Here is an 11,034-nt window from a genome sequence, read left to right on the forward strand (position 1 = left end):
AGGAACAGCTTTGCCATAGTACTTTGTTCTGAGGAAGGCACTATTCAGTGAGGCACTCATGCTCAAGGATGACCGGGATATTCTGAGAGGTTTTTGTGACATCATGACTCTCAAGGACCTACCCACCTGGGCCTGACTACCACAGTACTCAGGTCTGTGGCCTTACTGTTAGAGGATGGGCCTCTGCTTGGGAAAGGCCCTGGGTTCCTACCACCTCCTCCCTCTTTCTTCCTAGGGCAGTCTGGTGGCCTTTGAGACGTGAAGCAAAGTCACTTGCTAAGAACTGAGGCAGGAGAATACAGTCTGGAAGCAGGGAACCTAAGGCCATTTCACGCTGACTTCCTAGAACTAAATTGAAAGGAAAGCCCTAACTTTCCACGTTTATGTAACAAAAGAACCAGAGGCTGCCCCCTTGCAAACCCCCACCTTTCTGTGTGGCAGATGGGAAATTGAAAGTACCTCTGATTGGTTGGAAAAAAAGCAGATGGCAAATTGAAAGTACCTCTGATTGGTTGCTTTTTGCAACCAATCAGACGTTTGCATAGGAGTGTAACTTTGTAACTTCACTTCAACCTCTGACTGGTTGCTATCCTAACCAATCATACAGATTGGAGGCCAAGTCTTCGTTTGTATAGAAGGGCAACTTTGTAACTTCACTCTAGCCTCTGATTGGCTGCTTTCCACAACCAATAAGATGTTGGCATAGGAGTGTGACCTTTGTAACTTCATTTCAGCCTCTGATTGTGGGCTGCAACTTCATGAACACGGGGTGATGGTAAGCCTCTAGCGGGTATTTGGACCCCAGAAGATTGTGTATCAGGGCCCTTGAGCCACTGCTCCGCCCGTTCTCACACTGTGGAGTATACTTTCACTTTCAATAAATCTCTGCTTTCCTTGCTTCTTTCTTTCCTGTCTTTGCTGTGCGTTTTGTCCAATTCTTTGTTCAAAATGCCAAGAACCTGGACAACTTGCAGTAAAGACCCTCTACTGGTAACAGAACCTGCCCAAATCCAACATGCCTTATGTTTTGGGTAAGAAAGCATTTCATTGTCCCCTGCTTTGACTTACTTGCTAGTTATTTTTTCATGTGAACACACTTTGTCTTCCCAACTACATTGTAAGTGCATCGAGGGTGGGAACCTTGTCTTAAGCCAGTTTTACTTCTCACAATTCCTGCCACCTGCGCACTTTACAGTCACTTAAAACATACGTGTTGGCCGACTGGGTTCATTCGACAAGCAGAGAATGTCAGCGTTAAGCCTAGGCTTGTGGCTAAGAGGCATCAGCCTTGCTAGGGATTGGTAGGATAAGAGAAAGAAGGGGAAAAAAGTAAGGGAAGGGGTGAAGGGGTGAGCATGAGAGTATAAGGGGAGGAGAGGGAAGAAACTGAGAAGGAATGAAAATGAGGCATAGGTGGAAAAGAGTATAATTCAAGGCCCAGGGTGTGGAGTCCCAAGAGAGGGCTCTGTCCTCTCTTCCTTGTGCTGTGATGTAGACTACCCCTGTCTAGGGCATCTCCCTGGATTTTCTTCAGTTCAAGAAGAAGCTAGGCCAGGCGCAGTGGCTCACGCCTGTAATCCCAGCACTTTGGGAGGCTAAAGTGGGCAGAACACTTGAGGACAGGAGTTCGAGACCAACCTGGCCAACATGGCGAAACCCCGTCTCTACTAAAAATACAAAAATTAGCAGGGTGTGGTGGTGCATGCCTGTAATCCCAGCTACTCAGGAGGCTGAAGCAGGAGAATCGCTTGAATCCGGGAGGGAGAGGTTGCAGTGAGCCAGGATCGTGCCATTGCACTCCAGCCTAGGCGACAAGAGCAAGACTCTGTCTCAAAAGAAAAAAAAAAAAAAAAAGCAGCAGCAGCTAAGAGAGTGTGGGCCGGGCGCGATGGCTCATGCCTGTAATCCCAGCACTTTGGGAGGCTGGGGCCGGCGGATCACTTGTGGTCAGGAGTTTGAGACCAGTCTGGCCAACATGGTGAAATCCCGTCTCTACTGAAAATACAAAAATTAGCTGGGTGCGGTTGCACACACCTGTAATCCCAGCTACTTGAGAGGCTGGGACAAGAGAATCGCTTGAACCCGGGAGGCAGAGGTTGCAGTGAGCCGAGATCGCGCCACTGCACTCCAGCCTGGGCGACACAGTGAGACTCCGACTAAAAAAAAAAAAAAAAAGCGTGTGGATCTGCAAGACTCTCCAAAGCAGTTCTCTCTAGTGAGCACAACATCCTTGATACAAATTTCCCCCTCCCCTCCACTCCCCACATTCAGGACAAGGGAGGCGCTGGCCCTCTCGCCCCCTGGCGGTCTGTCTAGCTCCCGGCAGCCTCGGAAAGCCCAGGACAGTAGGGCAGTGTATTTGCGACCGACCCCGCCCATCGGCTCCTGGGGAGCGGACAGGACGCACTCCACTTGGCCAGGCCTGCATCAGGCTCTGGCTCTGTCGCCCGGGCTGTAATGCAGTGGTACGATCATGGCTACTGCAGCCTCGGCCTCCCCGGCTCAAGTGATCTTCCATCTCAGCCTCCCAAGTAGCTGAGACCACAGGAGCGCGCCGCCACGCCCGGCTAATTTTTGTTATTGGGGCGGCGCGTATTGGTGCAGTCTCCACGTTCTTTCAGAAGAACGCGGGCGCATCGCTGGACCACGCGCCAGCGGGCAGCCGGCGCCGCTTCCCTGCCCCCCACAGTCCCGATGCTTCCAGAGGCCCATGGTGGGGGTGTGGCGCGGGGGGTGGGGAGTCGGGTGGGAGTTACGGCTTCCCAAGCAGCCAAGTCTATTTTCTTCCCGAAGAGGGAGGGTCTGAGCTTGGCAAGCCTCTAGCCAGCTCCTCCCGCTCTGCCCCACCTGCTCCTCCCAGCTCTCCCCTCCGTCTCTGCTTCCAAGCCATTTTTCTCCACTCATACCTGCACTAGCATCCGAGCAGCGAGTAGTTTGGAAGAACCTGTCCTCGGCGCTGCATGAGGATTCAAAAGGCCTCTCAACCTAGAGAGCCCTGGAAGCCAAAATTTGTGCGTTTCATTAAGGGGCTTGGCTGGGGGTAAGAAGTAAAGTTCTGGCCACAGAATTTAAGCTTCTGCTTCAAAGAAGGAGCCTTTCTAATCTGCTGGGAAATCTCTCCAGGTTGCCTCCACGAAAGCATTTTGCCTGCATTTGTCTCCTCTGGGCAATAAGGAATCCTACTCCCAGCCCGTTGGGGTGGCTTACGCCTGTAATCCTAGCACTTTGGGAGGCTGAGGCAGGAGGATCGCTTGAGGTCAGGAGTTCGAGACCAGCCTGGGTAACATAGTGAGACCTAGTCTCTACAAAAAATTATCTGACCTTGGTAGTGTGTGCCTGTGGTCTCTGCTACTTGGGAGACTGAGGCGTGAGGATCATTTGAGTCCAGGAGGTCGAGGCTGCAGTGAGCCGTAATCGCACCACTGCACTCCAGCCTGGGTGACAGAGTGAGACCCTATCTCTCCCCTCCCCCCACCAAAAGAAAAATGAAAACAAAACAAAGGGGAAAAAAACAAATCCTGGCCCAGCGTGGTAGCTTGCACCTGTAATCCCGGCACTTTGGAAGGCTGAGGCTGGCGGATCCCTTGAACTCAGGAGTTCAAGACCAGCCTGGGAAACATAGCAAAAACCTGTCCCCACAAAAAAAATACAAAAATTGGCTGGGCGTGGTAGCAGGTGCCTATAATCCCAGCTACTCAGGAGGCTGAGGCAACAAGATTGAAATTCCATCTCAAAATAAAATTAAAATAAGGCCGGGCGTGGTGGCTCACACCTGTAATCCCAGCACGTTGGAAGGCCGAGGCAGGAGGATCACCTGAGGTCAGGAGTTCGAGACCAGCCTGGCCAACATGGTGAAACCCCGTCTCTACTAAAAATACAAAAAATTAGCTGAGCTTGGTGGCATGTACCTGTGATCGCAGCTATTACGGAGGCTGAGGCAGGAGAATTGCTTGAACCCAGGAGGAGGAGGTTGCAGTGAGCCGAGATGGCGCCACTGCACTCCAGCCTGGGTGACAGAGTGAAACTCCATCACAAAACAAAACAAAACAAAACAAAAAAAGAAAAAAGAAAAAAGAAAGAACCCCACTCCCCTTCCCACACCAGGTCCTCCCCACCATGTTCCTCTCACCAGTGGCCTCTGGGCTGCCTAGGAGAGGTCTTGCTGTCCTTGCCCACCTAAGCTCGACACGAAGGAAACGGGAGCTCTGCTTTACGCAATGCAGCTACTGTGGGGCCTGTTTCTAACCCCCATCCCAGAAGCAGCACAACTCGCCCACCCTGAACCCAGGAGGAGGGCAGGGCTGTGGTTCCTGGCCTGTTGTGGCACCACAGGGTTAATGACAGTTGGTGTGATGGGCTTTCTGGGAGTCAGATCGGTGAGCAGAACCGAGGGCAGTCACCATCATTGATCAGAGCTCCGGAGCTTATGTGCTCAACAACAACAACATCCACACAAATCCTTTTATTGATTGATTGATTGATTGATTGATTGAGATGGAGTTTTGCTCTTGTCGCCCAGGCTAGAGTGCAATGGCGCGAGCCGGCTCACTGCAACCTTTGCCTCCTGGGTTAAAGCGATTCTCCTGTCTCCGCCTCTTGAGTAACTGGGATTACAGGTGCCCGCCATCATGCCTGGCTAATTTTTGTATTTTTAGTAGAGACGGGGTTTCGCCATGTTGGCCAGGCTGGTCTCGAACTCCTGACCTCAGGTAATCCGCCCGCCTCGGCCTCCCAAAGTGCTGGGATTAGAGGCATGAGCGACCATGCATGGCCCATACAAATCCTCTTTCAGGCTTGGCTTCTGGGCATTGACCCTACCAAATGAGAGCTCAGGACACACCGGTCCCTGGAGTACTGGGCTAATTCTCCCAGCTCAGCAGAGTGGTGGGCTCTTCCCGGTTCCTCTGCTGTTGGAGTCTGTGCTGGTCAGTCTTACCATCATCATGATATGTTAACTAATGTTTATTGAGCACGTACAATGTACCTGTCCTTGTTTTGAGGGCTCTGTCTGACTCACCTAAATTCATCTTTTTATCAACCCTATAAAAAGACTATTAAGATCCCCATTGTGCACATGAGGCTCAGAGAGGTAAAACTATGGAATGAGACCACCACTTCTTCTGTTGTCCTTCCCAGCTTCTCCCCCACCTCCCCTTTTCCCTAGTTTATAAGACAGGAGAAAATGGAGAAAGCAAAAAGTTGGAAAGAAACAGAAGTAAGATAAATAGCTAGACGACCTTGGTGCCACCACCTGGCCCTGGTGGTTAAAATAATAATAATAATATTAACCCCTGACCAAAACTACTGGTGTTATCTGTAAATTCCAGACATTGTATGAGAAAGCACTGTGAAACTTTTTGTTCTGTTAGCTGATGTGTGTAGCCCCCAGTCACGTTCCTCACGCTTACTTGATCTATTATGACCCTTTCACGTGGACCCCTTAGAGTTTTAAGCCCTTAAAAGGGCTAGGAATTTCTTTTTCCAGGGAGCTCGGCTCTTAAGACGCGAGTCTGCCGACGCTCCCAGCCGAATAAAAACCTCTTCCTTCTTTAATCCGGTGTCTGAGGAGTTTGGTCTGCGACTCATCCTGCTACAAAACAACCTGCCTGAAGTCACAGTTACAACGCCAGTATGTGGCAGAGCTGGGATTTGAAACCCTGTACTGTATCTGCATTCAGAGTCTGTGCTCTTTTTTTTCTTTGTGACAGAGTTTTGCTCTTGTCGCCTGGGCTGGAGTACAATGGCACAATCTTGGCTCACTGCAACCTCTGCTTCCCAAGTTCAAACGATTCTCCCGCCTCAGCCTCCCAAGTAGCTGGGATTACAGGTGAGCACCACCACACCCAGCTAATTTTTGTGTTTTTAGAAGAAATGGGTTTTCACCATGTCGGCCAGGTTGGCCTCAAACTCTTGACCTCAGGTGATCCACCCGCCTCAGCCTCCCAAAGTGCTGGGATTACAGGCGTGAGCCACTGTGCCCGGCCCAGAGTCTGTGTTTCTTCTACTAAACCATACTGTCTCCCAAACTCCTCCCTTCCCACCCTCCATTCCCCTGCCTCACCACTCCACCTCCACAGCATGATCTCTGGGTGTGGGACCTCAAAATATGTGATGTCTTCCAGGCAGTGAGCTCAGCATTTCTTCCTGGATAAAGACACTTAACATTGCAGTTTTCTTCCTTTGTTGGGTTTGAGATCCACTGTCTTTTTTTTTTTCTTTGAGCTGGAGTTTCGCTCTTTTTGCCCAGGCTGGAGTGCAGTGGCGAGATCTCGGTTCACTGTAACCTCCACATCCCCAGTTCAGGTGATTCTCCTGCCTCTGCCTCCCAAGTAGCTGGGATTACAGGCGCCTGCCACCATGCCCAGCTACTTTTTAGTAGAGACGGGGTTTCACTATGTTGGCCAGGCTGAACCTGAACCCCTGACCTCAGGTGATCCGCCCACCTCAGTCTCCCAAAGTGCTGGGATTACAGGCGTGAGCTACCATGCCTGGCCAATACCACTACTATAAATAATAATACTATTAATAGAAATGATATCTAGGCTGGGCATGGTGGCTCATGCCTGTAATCCCAGCACTTTGAGAGGTGGAGGTGGAACCTAGGAGTTTGAGACCAGCCCAGGCAACAAATAGAGACCTTGTCTCTACAAAAAAAAAAAAAAAAAAAGCTGGGTGTAGTGGCACATGCCTGTGGGACCAGCTACCCAGGAGGTTGAGTTGGGAGGATCGCTTGAGCCTGGGAGGTTGAGGCTGCAGTGAGCCTTGATCACACCATTGCACTCCAGGCTGGGAAACATTTTGAGATCCTGTCTCAAAAAAAAAAAAAAAAAAGAGAAAGAAAAAAGAAAGAGCCTGGGCACAGTGGCTCATGCCTGTAATCCCAGCACTTTGGGAGGCCAAGGTGGGCGGATCACCTGAGGTCAGGAGTTTGAGACCAAACTGGGCGTGGTGGCGGGTGCCTGTAATCCCAGCTACTCGGGAGGCTGAGGCAGGAGAATCGCTTGAACCTGAGAGGTGGAGGTTGTGGTGAGCCGAGATAGTGCCACTGCACTCCAGCCTGGGCAATAAGAGCAAAACTCTGTCTCAAAAAAAAAAAAAGAAAAGAGAGAGAGAAAAAAAGAAAGGCTATCTAATCATTATAGAGAGAGATTATGATGTACCAGGCATTGTTCTTGGTCTTCACATGAATTGCCTAGTTTGATCCCCATAAAACCCCTATTCTGTAGGCATTGTTATTAACCCCATTTTATAGACAAGGGAACTGAGAAAGAAAAATGTTAAATTGTTCCTGAGTGTAAGCTGATAAACACTATATCTCTTTCATCTTTGATTCATAAAAGACATCTTTGAAAGCTGTGAAAGGAAAATAAAAACTTGGGACCCGAATTCACTCTGCCAAAAGGAAAAAAAATTAAACTGAAAGCTGAGTCATGCAAGAAGCTGCCTTTCCTTTTGTTCCTAAGCAGACAGCTACAAATAACAGGTTAAATATCTCCACCTGTAGTTACTCTATGTTTACCTTATCTTATGTAAAGTGCTGATTTACTGAGCAGGAGACGGATACATAATTGATTATTCCTCTACCTGCTCTTTTTCTCTTATAACATGTGGATTCAATAATGTGACCATACCTTCCCTCTCTTCCCTCAAGCTCGCATTTCCCCATTATTATTATTATTATTATTATTATTATTAGAGACGGAGTCTGGCTCTTGTTGCCCAGGTTGGAGTGCAGTGGTGCGATCTTGGCTCACTGCAACCTCTACTTCCCGGGTTCAAGCGATTCTCCTGCCTCAGCCTCCCAAGTAGCTGGGATTACAGGTGCTCACCACCATGCTCAATTAATTTTTGTATTTTTGGTAGAGACAGGGTTTCACCACATTGGCCGGGCTGGTCTCCAACTCCTGATCTCAGGTGATCTGCCTGCCTTGGTCTCCTAAAGTGCTGGGATTACAAGCGTGCGCCACTGCACTTGCCCTTGTATTTCTCCTTTAAATACTGAAGCCTAGGCTGGGCGTGATGGCTCAGGCCTGTAATCCCAGCACCATGGGAGGCCGAGGCGCATGGATCGCCTAAGGTCAGGAGTTCGAGACCAGCCTGACCAACATGGCGAAACCCCGTCTCTATTAAAAATACAAACACTAGCTGGGTGTGCAGGAGCCTGTAATCCCAGCTACTTGGGAGGCTGAGGCAGCAGAATCGCTTGAACTCGGGAGGCAGAGGAGGCTCTTGGTGGAGCCAAGATCGTGCCATTGCACTACAGCCTGGGCAACAAGAGTGAAACTCCATCTCAAACAAACAAAAACCTGAAGCCTGGCCGGGTGGGGTGGCTCATGGCTGTAATTCCAGCACTTTGGGAGGCTGGGGCAGGATAGCTTGAGCCCAGCAGTTCGAGACCAGCCTGGGCAACAGAGCGAGACCTTGTCTCTACAAATAATTTAAAAATTGGCTCCCTCTGTTGCCCAGGCTGGAGTGAAACAGCATGGTCTCGGCTCGCTGTAGACTCCCTGCCTTGGGCTCCCGTGATTCTCCTCCCTCGGCCTGCCGGGTGGCTGGGATTGCGGGCGCGCGCCACCACGCCTGGCTGGTTTTTGGTATTTTTGGTGGAGGCAGGGTTTCGCCATGTTGGCCAGGCTGGTCTCCAACTCCTGGCCTCCAACTCTTGGCCTCGAGTGGTCTACCCGCCTCGGCCTCCCGAGGTGCTGGGACTGCAGACGGAGTCTTGCTCACTCGGTGCTCGGTGTTGCCCCGGCTGGAGTGCAGTGGCATGGTCTGGGCTCGCTGCAGCCTCCGCCTCCTAGCCGCCTGCCTTGGCCTCCCAGGGTGCTAGGATTGCAGCCTCTGCCCGGCCGCCGCCCCATCTGGGAGGTGGGGAGCGTCTCTGCCTGGCTGCCCATGGTCTGGGATGTGAGGAGCGCCTCTGCCCGGCCGCCCCGTCTGGGAGGTGAGGAGCGCTTCTGCCCGGCCGCCCCATCTGGGAAGTGAGGAGCGCCTCTGCCCGGCCGCCCCGTCTGGGAGGTGGGGAGCGCCTCTGCCTGGCCGCCCCGTCTGGGAAGTGGGGAGCGCCTCTGCCCGGTCGCCCCGTCTGGGAGGTCTACCACGGAGGCCAGACGCAGTGTGGGGGCTGGACGTGGTGGCTCACGCCTGTAGTCCCAGCACTCTGGGAGGCCGAGGCGGAGTGATCACTTGAGGCTAGGGGTTCGAGACCAGCTTGGCCAACATGGCAAAACATATGAAAAATACAACAAACTAACCAACCAACCAACCCAGCAACAACAAAACAGGTCTACCCTGGAGTCATACTCTAATTTTTTCTATTTTCCTCCCTTTCTGATCCTTTATCCGACTTTCTTTTTCTTCCTCTTCCTTCTCCTTCTTCTTTGTCAAAGACATAGAGGATTGAGTTATTATCATTGATCCATACAAAGTCCCTCTCTCATTTATTTTCTTTCATTCCCACCCCCCATTTCTATTCCCGGTCTTCCCATGTGCAACCTTCCTAATATGTTTGATATGCATCTTTTTGTTTGTATTTATTTGTAGAAAACGTTTATTGTTTTGTGTGCAAAAAAAGAAAAAAAATTAATAAAAAAAAGAAAAAAATACAAAAAAAAAAAAATTGGCCAGGTGTGGTGGTGGCACACCTATAGTCCCAGCTACCTGGGAGGCTGAGGTGGGAGAATCACTTGAGCCCAGGCAGTCGAGGCTGGGGTGAGCCATGACTGTGCCACTGCATTTCAGCCTGGGTGACAGTGAGACCCTGTCTTTAAATAAATAAATAAATAAATAAATACTGAAGCCCTCAAAGTCATCTTTGAAAAAAGGCACAGACCTGTCTCCCAGACACATCCTTAACCTTGGCAAAATAAACTGGTAAATTGAGACCTGTTTCAGATACTTTTTGGTTTGCAAAGCAATGAAGTACACATGGGAAGTCCTAACCTCAGAATTTGGAAATGAAAAAGTAAAAGCTCAGCCAAAGAAGTCAGACAGCTTTGGGTTTGAGTTTGGGACAGTACTTGCTGTGCCTCAGTCTGTTCAACTGTAATATGCAAATACTAATACTTACCTCATAATGCTATTGTGAGGAGTAAATGACTTCAGACACTGAAGGCTTAACACAGTGACTGGCATATCATAGGGATGCCCAATACATACTAGCTGTGAAGCTTATCACCACTGTTCTTCCTGGCATGGCCCTGTAAGCTCATCTTCGGCTGAAGAGAAGCTAGGTATAGCTACTACAGTTTGGTCCTATTATTGCGGTCAGACAGTTGCTGTGATTGGCTCTCCCCTCCTTCCCTCACCCCCTCCCATCTTACCCTCTGTTATTAACATAAGCAGTCAGAAACATGTAGGCTATGCTTCCCATTGGTTGAAATTGTTGTTTCCTTGGCAGCACTCGCAAACATTCCATCTGGCAATCTGAGAGAAGCTACTGAGAGAATCCTGAGACATCCCCAGCCACCTACCACTGCTCCCGTTCCAGGCAAAGAGGATCTGCTCACTCCGGTACTGGGGATTCTCTGGGGTGGGGGAGTCCACAGAAAGGACTTGCAGTGGTTCTCCCTATTCATCACCCAGACCCCAAACGTTACCACTCCCCCCATCTCTTCCCACCCACCCTGCTTATCTGGACTCTGAGAAGGGGAGGAGAAGGGAGAGGGAGAGGGAGGGGAGGGGAGCGGAGGGGACGGGAGAGGAGGGGAGGGAAGGGAAGAAAAATAACTAGGAGATGCCAGTGGGAGGGAGGCTTAAGAATGGTGTGTGCCCACAGACGTGTGAGGGTAAAAACTGAGCTTCTTCCTGGGCACTGCTCCCCATCTTCCCTCTCCTGTTGGAGCACGGGCTCCCCAGGGAAAGTCTTAAGGAGGTCCTTCCATGCATAAAGCACACACCCCATGTGCTTCGTGTTGGAGGTCACAGATTTGACTTCTCATCAATTTATCAATAGGAAATTTGCTGAAAGCAAAGTTACTGAATGTCCAAGTTACCAAATGGGCAACTTTCTTTTCTTTTCTTTTTTTTTTTTTT

At 50.3% G+C, this 11,034-nt stretch overlaps 1 protein-coding gene across 2 annotated transcripts in view; it reads left to right on the forward strand.

Moving 5' to 3' along the window:
- The first annotated feature begins 10,097 nt into the window (after positions 1-10,097).
- The window catches only part of AKAP14 (A-kinase anchoring protein 14), a 24,589-nt gene continuing 23,652 nt past the window's right edge, over positions 10,098-11,034 (forward strand). For both annotated transcript variants that reach the window (XM_032757530.2, XM_032757531.2), the window contains exons 1-2: positions 10,098-10,232; positions 10,400-10,512. The gene's annotated coding sequence lies outside the window, so the exon portion shown is untranslated. The remainder of the gene's footprint in view (positions 10,233-10,399; positions 10,513-11,034) is intronic.

The sequence above is a fragment of the Hylobates moloch genome, unplaced genomic scaffold (genome assembly GCF_009828535.3).
Source record: "Hylobates moloch isolate HMO894 unplaced genomic scaffold, HMol_V3 SCAFFOLD_7, whole genome shotgun sequence".
NCBI classification, from domain to species: domain Eukaryota; kingdom Metazoa; phylum Chordata; class Mammalia; order Primates; family Hylobatidae; genus Hylobates; species Hylobates moloch.